Source organism: Theobroma cacao, chromosome 9, assembly GCF_053813885.1.
Source record: "Theobroma cacao isolate CCN51 chromosome 9, ASM5381388v1, whole genome shotgun sequence".
NCBI lineage: Eukaryota > Viridiplantae > Streptophyta > Magnoliopsida > Malvales > Malvaceae > Theobroma > Theobroma cacao.
The window spans coordinates 16,763,019-16,777,548 of record NC_142647.1 but is presented as its reverse complement, the minus strand read 5'-3'; the positions used below and the strand labels follow the sequence as shown (position 1 = coordinate 16,777,548).

Sequence of the window (14,530 nt, the reverse complement as noted above, 5' to 3'; positions counted from 1 at the left end):
GCTTTACATAATAGGCTTATTCCTTATATGCTTAAACAAAAAAATGGAATTACATGAATTATGGCAGTAAGTTCTTTTTTAAATAAGTATTATTTTCCATGTATTATAATGCAATTTTTCTTTTTCTAAATAAAATTAATGAAATAATATATTACTTTATGAATAAACCTCCAATGTTTATTCTGGGTCCTTAACTATTTGTTGTTCCCAAACATAAATGCATACAATCGTAAATGAGAAAACAAACTAAAATTCAGAATTTCATTGCAAAGAAAAATATGCTAGCATCTTAACTAAAATAGTAAGTGACAGATCGAAAATCAATCCCGTTTTCGCTACATGATCCTTGAACATCTTTGGTGGCATACATTTCATCAAAGGATCTGCAATCATTAACTCAGTATGAATGTGTTCAATAAGCACTTCATTTGCTTTAATGTGCTCTTTTATGGCTACGTACTTAATGTCGATGTGTTTACTTCGACTTCCACTCTTATTATTCTTAGTAAAGAACACAGCAGCAAAATTGTCACAATATAACTTCAATGGCTTAGAGATTGATTCAACAACTCGAAACCTAGAGATGAAACTCGTCAATCAAATACCCTATGATATAGCCTCAAAATAAGAAACAAACTCTGCTTCCATGGTAGAAATAGCAACTAAAGATTGATTTGCACTTCTCCAAGATATAGCTTTTTTAGCAAGTATGAAGATATATCCAGATGTTGACTTTTGTAATAAACACAACCTGCAAAGTCTGAATCTGAATATCCAACAACTTCCAATGTCACGACCCGAAACTCCCATCAAGCCCGTGACAACCGCCGCGATGTCTCGATAAGCACTCATTACCCCGAATGCCGATCGAAACCCCGCAAGGCTTAGCATCAACTTCCGCATCTCCCCGGTGAGCGACAGTTATTAAATCTCACATTTCAAGAAATCATAAGTTGTTTCCAACTCAAAACAATAAAAATATTTTTTTTTAGCTCACTGGGGCATTTTGGTTATTTTTTTTTGAAATTTTGAAATCCGTAAAAATGTAATATGTAAGTGGAAACACGTATTTCATGATTTAAATTAAATTTTGAAGTCTAAAACATTCGTTTAAAGTAAAATTATAGCTATTTGAATATAATAAAAACATTAAATAAAATATTCTATTTTCTTAAAACACAATATTTTCAAAGTCTTCCTAAAATAACTTTTGTAGCGTCAGAGTAAAATAAATTTATTCATATAGTAATAAAGATAATTAAAGTATGAAATTTCGTTTACAGTGACACGTGGGCCCCCAACTAACCAAGAAGGTGTAGAGCTACGAACCCTTACTTCCTATGATGCAACTCCGAGATTAATTCTCGTCTTAATCAACTATCAACAAACTGTCCTGAGCCTGAAAAATGGATAGGAAGAGGGGTGAGATTAAATAATCCCAGTGAGTAAACAATTACCATCAAAAGCATCTAAAGCCGAGTAGATGGAGATAATATAAAAACGTTATATCTCAATAATGTTCATAACACAAATTTCGTTTCAATCTATACCAAACAATTTATTTTCATCAAAATTTCCCGGCTTATGAATTTCTTAAACTTGGCCCCTGCCATAATCATTATCGCGGGTACCTTCGTCAAGGTATCCCACTGAGACCGCCAAGGCTGTTCAATGACCCATACTCATAAACATGTTTTCACATTTGACACACAGCCGTTCCTTGGCGTTGGCTGAGTCTCACTCTCACGTGGTGGCCCGAACGTGAGGTGCACTCAAATCATACCTCAGGAGATACTTCACCCAACATCTCCCCCCGGAGGTAAGTATATAATTGAGTTACCGTGCCCCTCTCATAGGCAGTCCACGGAAACCCCCACCACTGCAGTGACCGTTTAATATACCACCAGACCCATAAAAATTTCAGTAGCATAATATGGCGAATAAAATGTAATCCAGTCTATCGAGACCAATCCAAAACTATTCATATATTTCATGCAAACCCCAAAAATTTAGCCATCATGCTACCATAATGTCATAAGCCCCAATTTCAATAACATATAAAATCATAAATTTCAACACAGTCTCCATATACTCAATTTTCCCAAAACAATATTTGATTTCAAAACCAATATAAATCTCATTTTTATTAAAAAAACATTTTAATTGAAAAACATAATATTTTATAATTTAAGCTCACCATTCAATAAAAGCATCAAACAAGTATAATAACTCTAGATATTTAAGACGATAAATTGTCCACTCACAGTTCTAGGAGTCGATGTACTCCTAATCCCAGTCTTCAAGCACAATTTTTGGTAATTTTACCACTGTAATTTGCTCACCACCTATCCACAATGTACAATACATAATTCACCACATCAATGCTTGACCATTATAAAATCAATTCAGGCTCGGTATATATGCATGATATGACATGCAACTTATCCGACTACCGCTTAAATGCGGTGCTGACCTAATTCGGCCTATTACCCGATTAAATTACTAACGCGTCCAATTTAATCTCAAATTAATTTTTTTCAGTTTCTATACCTCAATTGCACCCAAATTGACTTAATGTTCCTCAGTGTGGTGCAAATTATCAGTCTTGGTAGCAAATTACGAAAATACCCCTAATTGGTAAAAATTTATATTTTTGCTCCGAAAATTCCCATTATTTTTCTAGACTCATAATTCATCATTATTCATCATAATTCCTCAAATAAACATCAAGATCATCAGCCAATATTCCCCTAGAAAATTCAGTCAATAATGGTAATGGAGGAAAATAAATTCTTTTCTTGTTGTTTTGTTCCTAAATATGCTAAACTAACTTAAAACACTAACATAACTTAAAATCAAATTAATCTAACAAGTTTCTCTCTCCTAACCCATTTTTCCAGAATTGAATTCATCCTCAAATCACATGATTCAACCATGGAAAATGATGAGAAATGCATGGAAATGATAAATCTTAAGCTAAGCTTGAACAATCATACCTTTAAACACTTGATTCCTTGAAAAATCACACTTTTTCTTTGAATTTTCTCACTCTAGGGTTTGTTCTTATTTCTCTCTCTCTCCTGCTGGTTTTGGCTGACCATCCCAATGAAGAATTCTGGAATTTTCAAGCCTTTTTAATAGGCTTAATAAAATATTATTATTTTATTTACATTTTGAATATTTTATTATTTTATTTTTTTCTAGGCATCTTTTTTACTTTCTTTTTCTACCACTCAATCCTCTTCACTTATCCATGTCTTCCATGAAATTTCTAGACTTTTCCAAAGTTTTGGTGAAGCAAATTTTTAAAAATTACACTTTTGCCCCCGTAAAGTGAAAAATTACATTTTTACCTGAAAAACTGAAAAATTGCCCATAGACATATTTTTCATCCCTTGTACTCATACCATTCTCCAATTTGTCAAATGTGATCTAAATTCTCTCAAAATCTCAAATTTTGTCCGTAAGTGGAAAAATTACAATTTTACCCCTAGATAGTGAAAATTCCGGTTTGACTCCGAATTGATTCTCGAACTCTTAATTACCATTTTGATTCATCCCTGAACTGTGAAACTCTTAATTTCACCTTAAAATTCCTATTTGAACTAGTTCGAGGCTTAATCAACTTAATGATACCATTAGGGGCAATATCGTCTTTTAACGATTTTTCGAACTTCCTAAATATACAAACATTCTATCGAGCATGTGAATGACATTATAATTATTTTACAAAGTAGGGTTTGACAACACTACCCCCCTTAAAATAAAATTTTGTCCTCAAAATTTCACTTGTCAACTCAAAGAAAAGGCAGGGTATTATCTTTTATTCGATGCTCAACTTCTCATGTTATCTCCTTTATAGGGAATCTTGAGTTTCTCCTCGTATTTATTTCCAACTCAACTTGAATACTTCACTTATATCTATTGTTACCCTTTAGAAGTTTGATCAGCAATAATCCTCTCGATCATGAGTCTTTATGTCATTTAGGATTATACTAAGTGGTTTCCCAAGATAAAGAGTCTACGTAGCCTCCTGTCTATAATCGATGCTGCAGTCACTGACTATAAACAAGACTCTACATCAACTCCACTATTCCGCTGTTTACCACAAGAGTTGCTTCATTAATCACTTTTCATTTAACTGAGTTAATACAAGAATTATAAATCCTCTTAGTAATCCTTTATAGTACTCATTTTCTATGCCACCGTCGTAATCTTTTATTCACAAATTCGTTACTTAACATTGATGTTCCTTCTCATTAATCTCTCATCCTCTTTATTTCTTAAGATTTGACTTTAATCAATACATTATTGATCTTAATACTCCACAAGGTAATTTATTTCAATGTAGCCGTTGGAATCTACTTAATTAAAACAAATCTTTCACTTTTGGAGTTACTACCTTAGTCATTTTCAACGGCTTAGCTACTTTTTGAGTCTATACCACAATTAGCAAAGTAAATTTTCTATCACAGATGCATGATCGGGATACTGACCCTAACATATCCATATTATCTATGTGATATGTCACCGTCATCCCTTAGGGCATATTTCATTACAATATTCACATATCTTTACCATGATAATTTCTCAAATAAATTAAAACTTGGGAAAAACATACTTTACAATTTATATCTCCCTCTATAAGCATCTTCAAAAATCTTCATGTCCTATATCCCACCTTAGGACAGTCTTCCCATATGGTTCAATAGATCACAACTTCATCACACGCCTAATGATTCATTATTGACAGTATCCCACTATTCTCATAATCGAAACCGATTATATTCCTCAATTCCTTTTAAGAGAAAGTTTCTCATGCCTTCATTTACATCATTACTATCAACGCTCTCATCAGTCTCACTGTCACTAGGACTTTCCCTTATTTTAACTTTCGTTCCCAAATCTGATGGAGCCCAATTAGTAGGTACTCTAAATGGATCTCCTTCTAGATTATTAAGTTCAGGACACCATCGGCTTTCAGTAGTAAAATCTGTTGGTCCTTCACTAACACTCTGTGAAATATCAGAATCACTGTCCCCCCTAGACATGTTAAGTGTAATCCAACACACTTCAAAACCTATATGAAATCAAACGAAAATCATTTAATCTCTTATATACCCTACAAACAAACAGGTCTCTATATGCAGACTCATGCATTCTATTTGACTTAACTTAACTCGGGGACACGCAGTGTCAGTGTGGATTTCTTAAAACAACTTTAAAACTAAAAACTTTAAAATCCAAAGCTTTAAAATCGAAATCTTTGATCTTTAAACCATGCTCTGATACTAATCTAATTGTCACGACCCGAAACTCCCATCAGGCCCGTGACAACCGTCGCGACGTCCCGATAAGCACTCATTACCCCGAATGCCGATCGAAACCCCGCAAGGCTTAGCATCAACTTCCGCATCTCCCCGGTGAGCGACAGTTATTAAATCTCACATTTCAAGAAATCATAAGTTGTTTCCAACTCAAAACAATAAAAATATTTTTTTTTAGCTCACTGGGGCATTTTGGTTATTTTTTTTTGAAATTTTGAAATCCGTAAAAATGTAATATGTAAGTGGAAACACGTATTTCATGATTTAAATTAAATTTTGAAGTCTAAAACATTCGTTTAAAGTAAAATTATAGCTATTTGAATATAATAAAAACATTAAATAAAATATTCTATTTTCTTAAAACACAATATTTTCAAAGTCTTCCTAAAATAACTTTTGTAGCGTCAGAGTAAAATAAATTTATTCATATAGTAATAAAGATAATTAAAGTATGAAATTTCGTTTACAGTGACACGTGGGCCCCCAACTAACCAAGAAGGTGTAGAGCTACGAACCCTTACTTCCTATGATGCAACTCCGAGATTAATTCTCGTCTTAATCAACTATCAACAAACTGTCCTGAGCCTGAAAAATGGATAGGAAGAGGGGTGAGATTAAATAATCCCAGTGAGTAAACAATTACCATCAAAAGCATCTAAAGCCGAGTAGATGGAGATAATATAAAAACGTTATATCTCAATAATGTTCATAACACAAATTTCGTTTCAATCTATACCAAACAATTTATTTTCATCAAAATTTCCCGGCTTATGAATTTCTTAAACTTGGCCCCTGCCATAATCATTATCGCGGGTACCTTCGTCAAGGTATCCCACTGAGACCGCCAAGGCTGTTCAATGACCCATACTCATAAACATGTTTTCACATTTGACACACAGCCGTTCCTTGGCGTTGGCTGAGTCTCACTCTCACGTGGTGGCCCGAACGTGAGGTGCACTCAAATCATACCTCAGGAGATACTTCACCCAACATCTCCCCCCGGAGGTAAGTATATAATTGAGTTACCGTGCCCCTCTCATAGGCAGTCCACGGAAACCCCCACCACTGCAGTGACCGTTTAATATACCACCAGACCCATAAAAATTTCAGTAGCATAATATGGCGAATAAAATGTAATCCAGTCTATCGAGACCAATCCAAAACTATTCATATATTTCATGCAAACCCCAAAAATTTAGCCATCATGCTACCATAATGTCATAAGCCCCAATTTCAATAACATATAAAATCATAAATTTCAACACAGTCTCCATATACTCAATTTTCCCAAAACAATATTTGATTTCAAAACCAATATAAATCTCATTTTTATTAAAAAAACATTTTAATTGAAAAACATAATATTTTATAATTTAAGCTCACCATTCAATAAAAGCATCAAACAAGTATAATAACTCTAGATATTTAAGACGATAAATTGTCCACTCACAGTTCTAGGAGTCGATGTACTCCTAATCCCAGTCTTCAAGCACAATTTTTGGTAATTTTACCACTGTAATTTGCTCACCACCTATCCACAATGTACAATACATAATTCACCACATCAATGCTTGACCATTATAAAATCAATTCAGGCTCGGTATATATGCATGATATGACATGCAACTTATCCGACTACCGCTTAAATGCGGTGCTGACCTAATTCGGCCTATTACCCGATTAAATTACTAACGCGTCCAATTTAATCTCAAATTAATTTTTTTCAGTTTCTATACCTCAATTGCACCCAAATTGACTTAATGTTCCTCAGTGTGGTGCAAATTATCAGTCTTGGTAGCAAATTACGAAAATACCCCTAATTGGTAAAAATTTATATTTTTGCTCCGAAAATTCCCATTATTTTTCTAGACTCATAATTCATCATTATTCATCATAATTCCTCAAATAAACATCAAGATCATCAGCTAATATTCCCCTAGAAAATTCAGTCAATAATGGTAATGGAGGAAAATAAATTCTTTTCTTGTTGTTTTGTTCCTAAATATGCTAAACTAACTTAAAACACTAACATAACTTAAAATCAAATTAATCTAACAAGTTTCTCTCTCCTAACCCATTTTTCCAGAATTGAATTCATCCTCAAATCACATGATTCAACCATGGAAAATGATGGGAAATGCATGGAAATGATAAATCTTAAGCTAAGCTTGAACAATCATACCTTTAAACACTTGATTCCTTGAAAAATCACACTTTTTCTTTGAATTTTCTCACTCTAGGGTTTGTTCGTATTTCTCTCTCTCTCCTGCTGGTTTTGGCTGACCATCCCAATGAAGAATTCTGGAATTTTCAAGCCTTTTTAATAGGCTTAATAAAATATTATTATTTTATTTACCTTTTGAATATTTTATTATTTTATTTTTTTCTAGCCATCTTTTTTACTTTCTTTTTCTACCACTCAATCCTCTTCAGTTATCCATGTCTTCCATGAAATTTCTAGACTTTTCCAAAGTTTTGGTGAAGTAAATTTTTAAAAATTACACTTTTGCCCCCGTAAAGTGAAAAATTACATTTTTACCTCAAAAACTGAAAAATTGCCCATAGACATATTTTTCATCCCTTATACTCATACCATTCTCCAATTTGTCAAATGTGATCTAAATTCTCTCAAAATCTCAAATTTTGTCCGTAAGTGGAAAAATTACAATTTTACCCCTAGACAGTGAAAATTCCGATTTGACTCCGAATTGATTCTCGAACTCTTAATTACCATTTTGATTCATCCCTGAACTGTGAAACTCTTAATTTCACCTTAAAATTCCTATTTGAACTAGTTCGAAGCTTAATGACTTAATGATACCATTAGGGGCAATATCGTCTTTTAACGATTTTTCGAACTTCCTAAATATACAAACATTCTATCGAGCATGTGAATGACATTATAATTATTTTACAAAGCAGGGTTTGACATCCAAGATGTAGGATCATCTATATATAAGTATGAAATCTTTAGTCCCTTGAAGGTACCTCATGCCTTTTTTGCAACCCTCTAATGATCTAAGTTTAGATTACTTTGATATCTTCCCAACATTCCAACTACAAATGCAATGTCTAGTCTAGTACAAACTTGACCATACATTAATCATTCAATAGTTGAAGCATATGAAATGTTTTTCATTTGTCCCCGCTCAAGTTCATTCGAAGGACATTGGTTCAAATTGAACTTGTCATCCTTCACAATAGGTGCAACACTAGGTGAGCAATTTTTCATCTGAAATATCTCTATAACCTTATTGATATAGGCTTTTTGAGACAAACCTATGATACCTTAATATTTGTCTCTATGAATCTTGATGCCAATGACATAAGACGCTTCACCCATATCTTTCACGTCAAAATGTTGAGAGAAAAATTGTTTTACCTCATGTAACAGTCCCATATTATTGGTTACAAGCAAAATATCATCCACATATAGAACCAGAAAGATGATCTTACTCCCACTAACCTTATGGGATACACATTGATCGATAACATTCTCTACAAAACCAAATGAAGAGATAAAATTATGGAACTTTAAATACCACTAACGAGAGGCTTGCTTTAGTCTATATATGGACTTTTAAAGGATGTTTGTCACGACCCGGAACTCCCATCGAGCCCGTGACAACCGCCGCGACGTCTCAATTTACATTCATTACCCAGAATGTCAACCGAGACCCCGCAAGGCTTTAATATCAGCTTCTCATTTCCCCTGTGGGTAGCTGTTTCCAAATACCACATTTTAAAAGATTTTAAACTGTTTCCAACTTAAACAAATGAAATAATAATTTCCGTCTCACAGGGGTATTTTTGTCATTTATCCCAAAAATCTCAAAAATCATCTAAAAATATAGTATGTAAGTGGAAAACACATATTTCTTAATCAAAAATAATTTTGGATGTCTAAAACATTCGTTTAAAATGGAATTATGACTGTTATAATAAAATAAAAATATTCAATAAAATATTCAATTTTCACATAAAACGATATTTTAAGAACACTGCATAAATAATTTTTATAGCGTAAAAGCAAAATAAATTCTTACATACCGTAATACAGATAACCAAAGTATAGAATTTAATTTACAGTGACACGTGGGCCCACGAATGACCAAAAGTATCAAAAGAAATGAACCTACAGTCTTTGGATGTGGCAAGTTCAACTGTAATCCTTGCCGATATCAGTTATCTACAATCTATTCTGAACCTGAAATGGGTGGAAATGAGGGTGGTGAGATTATAAAATCCCAGTGAGTAAACAAACATCACTCAAAATATCTAAAGTCGAGTAAAAGGAGACTATTAAAACATTTCATCAAACTGTAATTTATCATCTTTCAACTTATTTCAACCAAATGAAATCAATTTATTTAAAGCAAGTAATCAGTATGGCTTATGAATTTCTTAAAAAACTTGGCTCATGCCAAAAATTATTATCATACTCAGTTATTTGGGATACCTTGGCCGAGGGCTATCCCAACTGAGTCCGCCAAGGCTATTAGAAAGTCATGTTTTTATTTTGAAAACATAGCCATTCCTTGACGTTGGCCGAGTTCCCCTTCACGAGGTGGTTTGGCGTGAAGTGAACTCTAAAAGTTATACCTCAGGAGTTACCCTACTCGCCTCTCCAACCGAGGTAAAAATATAACAGGATTCCGTGCCCCTCTAATAGGCTAGTCCACAGAATCCAGCCCACTGCAGCAGGTCAAACCCACCATACAATAAAATTTTGACAGCATGACAAGGCTAATATATTACTACCCAGCCTGTAAGGGTAAAATAAAGCAATTCATATAATTCATAAAAACACAGCCCAGCCAGTCATGCCAATACAATAACATAAGCCATTAATTCAATTTTAAATTTACAACATATCAGTGGTCTCCAATTACTCTATTTTCAAAATCGTTATTTCGTTTCAAGACAATTTATAAAATATTTTCATTTAAACTCATTTTGTTTACAAAACATAAAAATTTACCATTTGAACTCATTTTCATAAAATTCACCAAAACCGAATAAAAACATACTTTAGATAATTAAAATGATGGTAAGGTTACTCACCGTGTCTAGAGTGAGGATTTTCGAAATACTCAGACTATTGGTCCTCGGGTGCAATTCCCTTGCCTTTATCAGAGGACTCACCACCTTGACATAGTACAAAATCGAGAAATTCAACACATTGGTACTAAATTGAAATTAAACTAATTTAGACTACTAATGCTTGATATGGAATGCAAAAATGTCTAAATTTTTGCCTAAATGCGGTGTTAGCCTATTTCGGTCTTTTACCCGATAAATTGATATACGCGTCCGTTTAAACTCCAAATTAATTTTTTTCAGTTTCTACACCTCAATTGCACCCAAATTGACTTAATATCCCTCAGTGTGGTGCAAATTATCAGTCTCGATAACAAATTACGAAAATACCCCTAGTGGGTAAAAATTTGTATTTTTGCTCCAAAAATTTCCATTATTTTTCTAGGCTCATAATTCATCATTATTCATCATAATTCCTCAAATAACCATCAAGATCAGCAGCCAATATTCCCCTAGAAAATTCAGCATAATGGGTTTCAATGGGAGAAAATTATATTTCTAGCTTATTTTTGCTATATTTCAATATAACTTAACTAAAATCACTTAATTCAATTAAAATCAACCAAAAATCAAGCTCAAAACTCATCCATGGAGGTTTGGCCAGCATGGGTGTCCATACCCACTTTCTAATTTTGCATGGAAATGAGAAAAAAATGCATGGGTAGTGAAAATCACAAGGAAAATCAATGAAATTTACCTTTTTAATGCTTGATTTCTTGATTTCTCTTGATTTTCTCCAAATTTTTCAGGTAGGATTCTTGTTTTTTTTTTCCCTTTTCTCCCCTGGTTTGGACAGCTGAAGAAGATGAGAATTCCGGAATTTTTACCTTTTTAAAGGCTAAAATAATATAATATTATTTTATTCATTTTTTTAATGTTTTATTAATTCCTTAAATTCTAGCCATCCATTTGTTTCCAAATTTTCACCATACACTTGTCCCAAATATCCATAGCTTAGGTAAAATTCTCAGACTTATCCAAAGTCTTGGTGGAGTAATTTTTGAAATTTACACTTTTACCCCCGTAAAAGTAAAAAATTACATTTTTGCCCCAAAAATTGAAAAATTGCCCATAGACATATTTTTCATCCCTTATACTCATACCATTCTCCAATTTGTCAAATTTGATCTAAATTCTCTCAAAATCTCAAATTTTGTCCGCGAGTGGCAAAATTACGATTTTGCCCCTACACTCTAGAAATCACTGGAATTAAACTTTTTCACTGCCAAACCCTCAAATTATACTCCAATACTCAAATCATACTCCAATAAGTCAAATGGGGCTAAAAAAATTCTTTTCTAAAAATTCCCATTGTGTCCTTGGGTGGCAAATGACCATTTTGCCCCTGGACAGTAAAAATTCTAGTTTGACTTCAAATTGATCCTCGAACTCCAAATCAACATATTAAACCATTCTGGGACTTTAATATTCTTAATTTCATTTTAAATTCTCTATTTGATCTAGTTCGAGACTTAAATTAACTTAATTGTACCATTTGGTACATTGTCGTCTTTTAACGATTTTTCTTTCAGGGCTTTCCAAGTATGCAAGCATATTGTCAATCATATGAATGACATGGAAAGTATTTTATAAGGTCGGGCTTGACAATGTTAACCAAGTACTCACCTTTATTCCAAATGAACCCTTCAGGTTGTTTCATATAAACATCTTCCTTTAAATCTCCATTGAGGAATGTTGTTTTCACATGTATTAGATGTAAATCTAAGTCAAAATGAGCAACTAATGCCATGATGATACGGAAAGAATCCTTTTTCGATATAAGAGAGAATCTGAAATACCCCATACTTTGATATGGTGATAAATAAAGTTGATCGAATACACATTGAAGTCAATTAAAATGTTTAGAAGTGATAAAAGACGAAAGGAGTAGTTTAGGATAAAATATTTCGCAAATGAGAAAATAATAATAAAATAATAATAATTTTATCGGAGGAGAATTTGTGAGATAAAAGGCGATTTGGAAGTCAAGTGAGGCATAATAAGGTATTTTGGGTACCAAGGAGATAAGATAAAATTTTTAAAATAAAATAATATTTTATTAATGAAATAATATTAAAATATTAATATTTAGCTTGATGTCGAAGTCAATCAAGAAGAAGGATCATATGGTTGATCCAAGTGGGGGAGAAGATGACAAGCCCGACTCTATAAAAATAATTGTCATGACATACATGTGATGGATAGCATGTTTGCATGTTAAGAGAGTCCCGAAAAAAATTTACAGAAGTCGGTATTATACCTAGACGTACAACAAAGTTAATTTAAGCCTCGAACTAGATCAAATAGAGAATTCATGATGAAATTAAGAATTTTAAAGTCCCAGAATGGTTTAATATGGTAATTCGGAGTTTGAGGTCCGATTTGGAGTCAATCCGGAAAATTGACCGGTTAGGGGCAAAATGGTCATTTGCCACTTGGGGACAAAATGGGAACTCTTAGAAAAGATTTTTGGCCCCATTTGACTTATTGGAGTAAGATTTGAGGTTTAGAAGTGAAAAATTTTAATTTCGGTACAATTTGGAGTAAAAGGGTAAAATGGTAATTTTGCCACTCGAAATCAAAAATTTAATTTTTGAAAGGATTTTGATCAAATTTAATTATTTGGAGTGTGAAATGAGTATGAGGAGTGAAAATTATGCATTATGGAAAATTTTCAATTTTTGGGGTAAAAATGTAATTTTTGAAAAGTTCAGGGGCAAAAGTGTAATTTTGAAAAATTTGCTCCACCAAAACTTTGGAAAAATCTGGAAATTTCACTTAAGGCTTGGATAAGTCAAAGGGAATGCATGGTGGAAAAAGTAAGACAAGTGGATGGCTAGAAAAAAAAAATGAATTAATAAAATATTCAAAATATGAATAAAATAATATTATTTCATTAAACTAATAAAAAAGGCATAAAAAAATCAGCCCATAACCCATTCTTCTTCTTCAACATTCGGCCAAGCAAGAAACAAGAGAGAGAAAGGAGAAAATAAAACCCTAGCCAAGAAATTTAAAGGGAAAATAGGTGGAAATTCAAAAATCAAGTGAAAAAAAGGTAACATTTCTTAAATTTGTCTTGTGCTTTACCTTTCCCATGCATTTCCCATCATTTTCCATGGTTGAATCATGTGATTTGAGGATGAATTCAATTCTGAAAAATGGGTTAGGAGAGAGAAAGTTGTCAGATTAATTTGATTTTGAGCTATGTTAGTGTTTAGTATTAGTTTAGCATGTTTATGAGTAAAACAACAAGAAAAATATTTATCTTCTCCATGAATTTCTCTAGGTCGAATCTAGCCAATGGTATATGAGGATGAGGTTGACTTTATTTTAAGAGAATTGGGTGGAAAAATGATGAATTATGAGGTTGGAAATTAAATGGGAATTTTTGGTGCAATAAATTAAAATTTTTACCCACTAAGGGTAAAAGCGTAATTTATAGTCCAGACTGATAAATTGGACCAAATTCACAGTCATTGAGGTATTGTGGATATAATTGGATAATTGAAACTGAAATGGATGAAATTGGAGTCGAATTGGGGATTTTAAGAATTTACACCGTGTATAGGAGAGTTAGGTCGGACACCGTAATTAAGCGATTGTCTAGACATTTCAAATCCTATCTAGTGCATACGCATGGATAAGAGCCTGAAATAATTTATGATAAATTGACACAATTTATTGAATTTTGTATCATGGATTATGGATAGGTGGTGAGTCAATTGTTTCGGGTAAGAGACTGCACCCGAGGGCAGAAGATAGGAGTATTTCTACTCCTAATACTGTGAGTGAACTTATTATCGTCTTAATTATCTAGAGTAGTTTTATACAATTGTGTGATTTTATGAAAAATGGGTTTAAATGGTAAATTGCTATGTTTTAAGAGAAATTGTAATTTTATGAAATGATTTTATAAATTTTTTGAAAAATCGAATATTGTTTTTGAAAATAGAGTAATTGGAGACTGCTAGTTTGTGTTGCAAATTTATGGTTTTGAATTGAATGGCTTATGATAATAAATGAGCATGAATGGCTAAACTGATTTTGGTGTTAGAATTATTTATACTGTGTATTCAGCCTTGAGAGGCTAGGTTGCGATA

General features: G+C 32.8%; 2 long non-coding RNA genes across 2 annotated transcripts; both read right to left on the bottom strand.

The window, feature by feature from the left end:
* Positions 1-1,208: 1,208 nt before the first annotated feature.
* Positions 1,209-2,315, bottom strand: LOC148760790 (uncharacterized). The gene is made up of 2 exons (XR_016028210.1): positions 2,265-2,315; positions 1,209-1,399 (listed from the first exon to the last, which is right to left on the bottom strand). It is a non-coding gene; the product is annotated as an uncharacterized LOC148760790 (long non-coding RNA).
* A 3,406-nt stretch (positions 2,316-5,721) lies between these two features.
* On the bottom strand, positions 5,722-6,828 carry LOC148760789 (uncharacterized). The gene is made up of 2 exons (XR_016028191.1): positions 6,778-6,828; positions 5,722-5,912 (listed from the first exon to the last, which is right to left on the bottom strand). It is a non-coding gene; the product is annotated as an uncharacterized LOC148760789 (long non-coding RNA).
* Positions 6,829-14,530: the final 7,702 nt, after the last annotated feature.